We start from the raw sequence: 6,804 nt of genomic DNA, 5'->3' as shown, positions 1-6,804 counted from the left end.
AAAATGGATTCTTCGTGGACATAGCCAACATTTATATAAATCCCATGCCTCATTAAAAGGGAGTGTCTCGTATTGGTATGTCCCTATTCAGACTGGATGTGGCTACGTATTTATGCATCCTACAATCTTTTTTATTCTTATTTAAGCATGCAAGAATATGAGAAGTCAAGATGAGTATTCTCCATCACATCTTGTATAGTTCATTCAGCTCTATTCTGGTGGATATAATGGTCCTTTGACAGAAAGTGTATAACCTCTCAGTTTTGAACTATGTTGATGTGATACATGACCATAGAGATCATATGTACACTTCGATGTTGCAAGGTATCGTGTTGAAGGACCAATTATCTTCAGTACTGACAACTAAACTGGTGTGACTGAAAAATAATAAAAATTTAAAGTTCTACTGGATTTTCTATACGCATACGAAATTATGGTTGACTCTTTCTTATAACAGTATGGCCTGAGGTAAAGCGTTTAAAACGGTAGAGTCGTTGAAATTCGAGAAAAAATAATAAAATCAATACACCTATTAATTTATTTTAAAGTAAAACATCTATTAAAATTCTTATTTTCAATGCTTGTCAAGGATATGTACAATTCGGATATTTTTCCCGTACATCAATATATTCATTTCCGTCACGGTGCTTAATAAATACAATCTGTTAAGAAAACATTGATTTTGTTAAAGTGAGACGATAATGTAATAGAATTTTGTTTATATCAAATAATGGGGAAAATTCACAAATATATACAATCCTGTTACGTAAATGTAAAACATTAAGACTTTGAAACTTTATCGTAAGCACTTAATTTGATAATTTATGTTTATATTACGAAGAAAAATTATCAAAAAGCACTCCTGATATGAATATGTCTTAAAGCAACAAAACATATCTATATAGAAGTATAACTCCTTTTTCGATTTCTGAAGACATTGTGTCATTATACCTTTATTTATGCTTAAGAAATAATTGATGCAAGGCATTATATTCGTGTTATCACTATCCACAGTGTAGATACTATTCTGTACGCTATCCGGAAGTCGCGATTTTCGAAGCGAGAACTTTTTGGATCACATTTTAAATTTGTTGGATATACTATATTAAACGGTAAGATGTTCATCTGCACATTGCTTAATGATTTATTCAGCTGACATCGATATTCACAAATGGTTTATGATTAAATGTATCTTTGCCTTAATCAGGAGATTTTAAAGTGCATCACTGAGGAAAATCAGTCGGTGAACCTAAAAACAATCTTTTTGCACCCTTTCTGTACAAATTAACGTAAAAACCAGACGTTATTAACTAAATAAAGTATATTTTCAGTGGTGGTAAAAGTTTCAGCCAGATATTTGAAGCCATAAATAAGAAAATTACACTTGTTTGAATTTCTCACTGTACGATCAGTCTCGCTTGTATATTTTGAAACTGTATGATCAGTCTTTATTTCACTGTATAGAAGATGGCATTTTTCTAAATAACACAAATATATTTTAATGAATTCACATCCTGAAAACTTATCAAACATATTTTAGCTTGATGGGGTGTACTAGACTTACTACATTAGGTATAAGGATGTTTGAATGTTGGTGAAATAAGAGGAAGGCTTGTTTGTTTATATAAGTTTCAGAAATGTCCTCCGTTATACTATAAATTGTACTAACACACAGATTTAATTGTTATATAAAAATGCATGTATTTAAAACATTCGAGGCCGTACTGTAGACTATAATTGATCACAATTTCTTCACTTTGTTTTGGATGTAGATCTGTCTCTTTCACACTCAATTGTACACCACTTTGTAAAGCGGTGGTTTATAATGAAGTCTGTCTTTCCGTTCGTCCGTTGGACTGGTACAAAATGTTTCGCCGGTTTTGTAAGCGCATCGCCTCATAAACCACTTAATATACATTTGGGTTTCCAGACATTTTTAAATGAAGAGGGGGGCCAATCCAGGAGAAAAGAGGATTCCAAATATATGTTCCCATACAAATACATTTAAAGTTAAAAAAGAGTTTAAAACCGTCGGATCCCAATTTTCTTCAATCCTTCACTGGCATAACTATTAATTATTTTTTCTCAGATTCTGTACCATAAATGATAATTTAAAAAGAAGATGCGGTGTGATTACCAATGAGACAACCGTCCACCAACCGTCCACCAACCGTCCACAAGAGACAAAAATGACACAGATATTAACAAATATAGGTCACCGTAAGACCTTCAACAATGAGCAAAGCCAATACCACAAAGTCAGCCATAAAAGGCCCCGAAATGACAATGTAAAACAATTCAAACGAGAAAATTAACGGCCTTATTTATATAAAAAAAGGAATGTATTTCGAATTTTTTTTAAATCTTTTATGGGGTTTCTTTATATAAGATACGGACTTGAACATTGCATTATATGGGGGCACCCATCAGGTATTTCCAACCGTGACCTCCAAAACCACAAATACAAAGTCCACAAGCGAATCATGTATTGCTTTTTAGGCATTTGATTTTAAATAAGACTGACGGAACAAAAATATAATTGTTTTGCCGTCTACAAAAATCATCAGAAATATATTTGCATTGTCTGATGAAAGAAATTACACGTTATAATAGTTCCATGGACACAATCATAGTATCACATAGACACGTATATACCTTCTAATTGCCGTTGTTTTTTTCTTCAAAATCACGACTGATCATACAGACAAAAAATCTGAAATCGCTTCTAGAATACAGTCAGTTTTAGACTGATCGTACAGTAATTTATTTTGGGGTCCTCAAGGAAAGCATATTTTTCATTTGAAATACCATCATTCTACTTAAATACGGTATTAAGAATATTGAAACAGTATATATTTAACTGTAAACTGATGCAAATATTTGCAATAAAAGATTATTTGCTCTGTACTACGAGAGCAAAATTGTCCATCGATTTCACTTTTTTCTGTGAAGTTGGTGTGATGCACACGTATATTTTATATTCTACTGCATTTTTTTGTTACAGTTACTCATATTTATGGTGCTATACATACATTTAAGATGTGCAAAACACTTTATAGATATATATATAGGAGTATACAAATGATGGGAAAAAGCACAAAAACAAAACCGTTCTGTTAGCCAGTTTGAAATCCTCGCTTCGAAAATCGCGACTTCCGGATAGCGTACAGAATAGTATCTACACTGTGCTATCGCTCGGGCAAAAATAATCACGAATATAATGCATACCCATGTTAAAACCACAATAAGGTATAGCATGCATCAATTTATTTCGATTCTGAATAGGACAATGAATTAAGGTAATTTCTCTGTCCGATAAGTATAAGTGTAAAAGCGTTTGTTTAGGCTTTTCTTTTTTGTTTGTAAAAAAGCAAACGGCTAGCACTGTGATTTTTCAGGGGGAGGAGTTTAAACAGTCAGCATGAACGGTTGTCGTATCTAGGTCAAATATGTCAATTTCGGAATGCAACACATTATAGTCAAAATAAATGAAATAGTGACATCATGTGCTCCATTTAAGAAAATTCATTATTCTGAAGAAGTCAATATACCGCGGCATGTGCAAACATATTTTATTGGATTTAGGGCATGGGTCATGATGGTTAGTTACGATACTGTTGTCAGTTCACTAAAGATTGCTTATTTTGGCTTTTAAAATTTTTTTATTTTTAGAAATGATGGTGAATTTGGGATGACCCTGTCAGGATCGACTGAAAATGTTCTATTTTCCTTTGTTCATACATTGTCACAAAAAATTGTCAGTATTCATCTCAAAAGCTAACAAAACCTTTAAACATACTTATTAAGAACGGTTAGTTACGATACTGTTGTCAGTTCACAAAAGATTGCTTATTTTGGCTTTAATATTGATTCACTTGGACAGGGTTCTTCTCATATATTTTATGATGATAAACCTCCAACAGCAGGGATTGTGCTTGATATTCATATGATGAAGACGATATCATTAATTAGTTTAATTCATGTCTCGAGCTCGCATGTTAGTAACTGCTAGAAGTCTGTGTTAATTTATGCATCATTGCCAATTTGTTTAGTTTCTTTTGTGACCTATATTCTGACATCGGACTCGGACTTCTCTTCAACTGAGTTTTAATGTGCGAACTGTTGTGTGTGTTTTTTTTTTCTACATTGACTAGAGGTATAGGGGGAAGATTGAGATATCAAAAACATGTTTAACTAGTCTAGCCGCATTCTTGCGCCTGTCTCAAGTCAGAAGCCTCTGACCTTTGTTAGTCTTGCATGATTTTTAATTTCACTCTTTTTCTTGGGAGATATTGAGGTCCGCGTAATAAAATCACCATAAAGACCGTTACTTATATATAACATAAACTTTGACAATTGAAGTATATGTCTTTGACGAAAGATATGGACAGAAGTCATCACTAGAAACATCTCAATAAATGTCAACAGAAATTCTAGCTTTGGATCCATCCAATCAATTTATAACAGACATTTAATGGGATAGAATACAGCATCAAAAATGTTTAACCCTTACTCTTTATTTATAAACAAGCCTCATGTCAACAACTTTTAAATTAGTGCATTTTACACTTATTTTATGTTTTTGAGCCCCAAAAAAGGTCCTAAAAAAATTTGCCCCGCTACGCTCGGCAACAAAATTTATTAGACGTACCACTATGAAAAATCCCCTGTATGTCAAGACACATTGAATGGCATCCGACACAAAATTGGAATTATAAATTTAAGCCAAGATATTCTACTTTTTATATCCATTTGGATCTCGAGATTTGGATTGTTGATTTTTTGACACATTTCATGTTTCAAGTACTTTTCTTTTTTCTATATTTTGAATTTGACTTTCAGAAAAGTGAGATAACTCAAATTGTTAAATTGTTACTAAAAAAATGATGTTTACTTTTCATAAAGAGAAATTAAAGTGTTAGGAGAGGGTCAGAATGCAGGATTTTGCATCATTTATCTCAAAATATCTCGGGCCCTTTAGCGGCCCCGAACCCCTGCCGGATCTCAACGAGGCGGGATGAGTCGCTTCACGACCCATAATATTTACCAATATAAATTTGAGTGCTACGCCTCTGAATTTTATACTTTAAAATTAATCGGGAAACGGCGTGCATCAGAGTTAAGCTGGGGGCACAGTGACACATTCACAGTTTTTACTGCCGTCCTTGACAGGACTATTTTCGATTAATATTTGTCAAATATCGAAAATATGGGAGGTTGCATTGGAATGTCCCTCCTAGATAGGAATATGCACGGTGGAATATATATGTATGCGTCTGATCACGTTGCAGGCATATTGCATCCTATCTGTCTATTAATGTATCTCTTTGAAGCGCATCTTCTCCTGAACAACTGGATGGATATTGAAAAAATATTTACATGGGAAAGTTCTAAATGTTAAAGGGGAGATACTCGTTACTTTAATAGTATGGCATTACTAATCTTCTGAGCGAAACTGTTCCTAAATGTTTTATGGATTTTAATGAAATGTATGTCGGAAAAGGTAAGGGAGAGAAAAAAAGGAGGGAGAAGGGAGAAGAGGGACGGGAGCAGGGAGAAACTCACATGTATTTCAAATTCGAAAATATTTTGGATAAATCAATGAAAGGGTTATTTTTTTGTAAAAAATATATAGTTACTCGTTTAAAGACGTCACTAATGTTGTAACACTTTGTGTCTAATTCCTTTTGCTACTTTTACAAATAAAATATGTTTAAACGAAGATAAGAAATATAATACATAATTCGTGCCTTATATGTGTCTCTGACTAAGCTAAGAGTTTTGAATTGTGTTGTTACCAGCAGACAAAGCACCCAATTAAATGTGTGCTGAATCTACGACATGAACACTTCACTGACTGTTTTAAAGAATAAAGGACAAATTTGTACACATTTAAAATATTGCGCTCCACTTAATATCAAATAGTAGACATTCATATCATTATCACATCTTATAGCTTAAGGTCTCGTCTGGACATTCTGTTGTACCTACTATGAATTTACTACTTAAAACCTGTTAGATATAGATTCGTATCGGCTTCTATTAAGTGTTCTACGGCTAATAGTTTTTTCCTTGTAACTAGAAATACAAGGTGCCTTGAACCGGTTGAAGAACATATTGATATTATCGACACTCACTGAAAATTATAGTTGATTCCTGGTATTAGGCAAACTTGGAACGTAATGATGCATAGTGTGAAACATGCATGTTTGACTTGTGGGCGCTCGATCAATCCTCCGGCCTAACCTGCATGGTACCAAGGAATTTCTTGATGGTGCCGTGGTGAAACGGCACGACATATATGATATAACAAAATGTAAATGAAATGACTAATCAGATAGGCACAAAACACAAAAACAACTAACATCGATACAGAAGATACAAAGTACCGAGGCTCCTGTGAATTTAATTGACCGATAAATTAAACAAGAAATTGACCTCCGTTATACATGTTCCATTCCTTGATACATTGTACCAAAAGAGGAATTGCTCAAAGACAATAAGGACTACTGCCGATAGCCAAAATTATATCTGTTTCGGTCGGAAGTATGATAAATCATACAAATAATCATTACCGAGGTCAATTCCCTGTTAGTTTTATCGTCCAACTTAACTTTACAGGGTCATCTTTCTTGAGAAGATGCAAAGGAGGATAAAAACCAAGACAAGTAGAAACTTCTCTTCCGCGTATTAACAAAGGAACACCTTAGATATCATTTCAATACCCTTTCAACATGTGTGCGATATAATTTTTTTTTATAAAATCGACCACGTCTGTCGCGAGAGTTTCATCCAGATTATACA

Source organism: Mytilus trossulus, chromosome 1 (genome assembly GCF_036588685.1).
Source record: "Mytilus trossulus isolate FHL-02 chromosome 1, PNRI_Mtr1.1.1.hap1, whole genome shotgun sequence".
Classification (NCBI taxonomy): domain Eukaryota; kingdom Metazoa; phylum Mollusca; class Bivalvia; order Mytilida; family Mytilidae; genus Mytilus; species Mytilus trossulus.
This window is presented reverse-complemented; position numbering follows the sequence as displayed.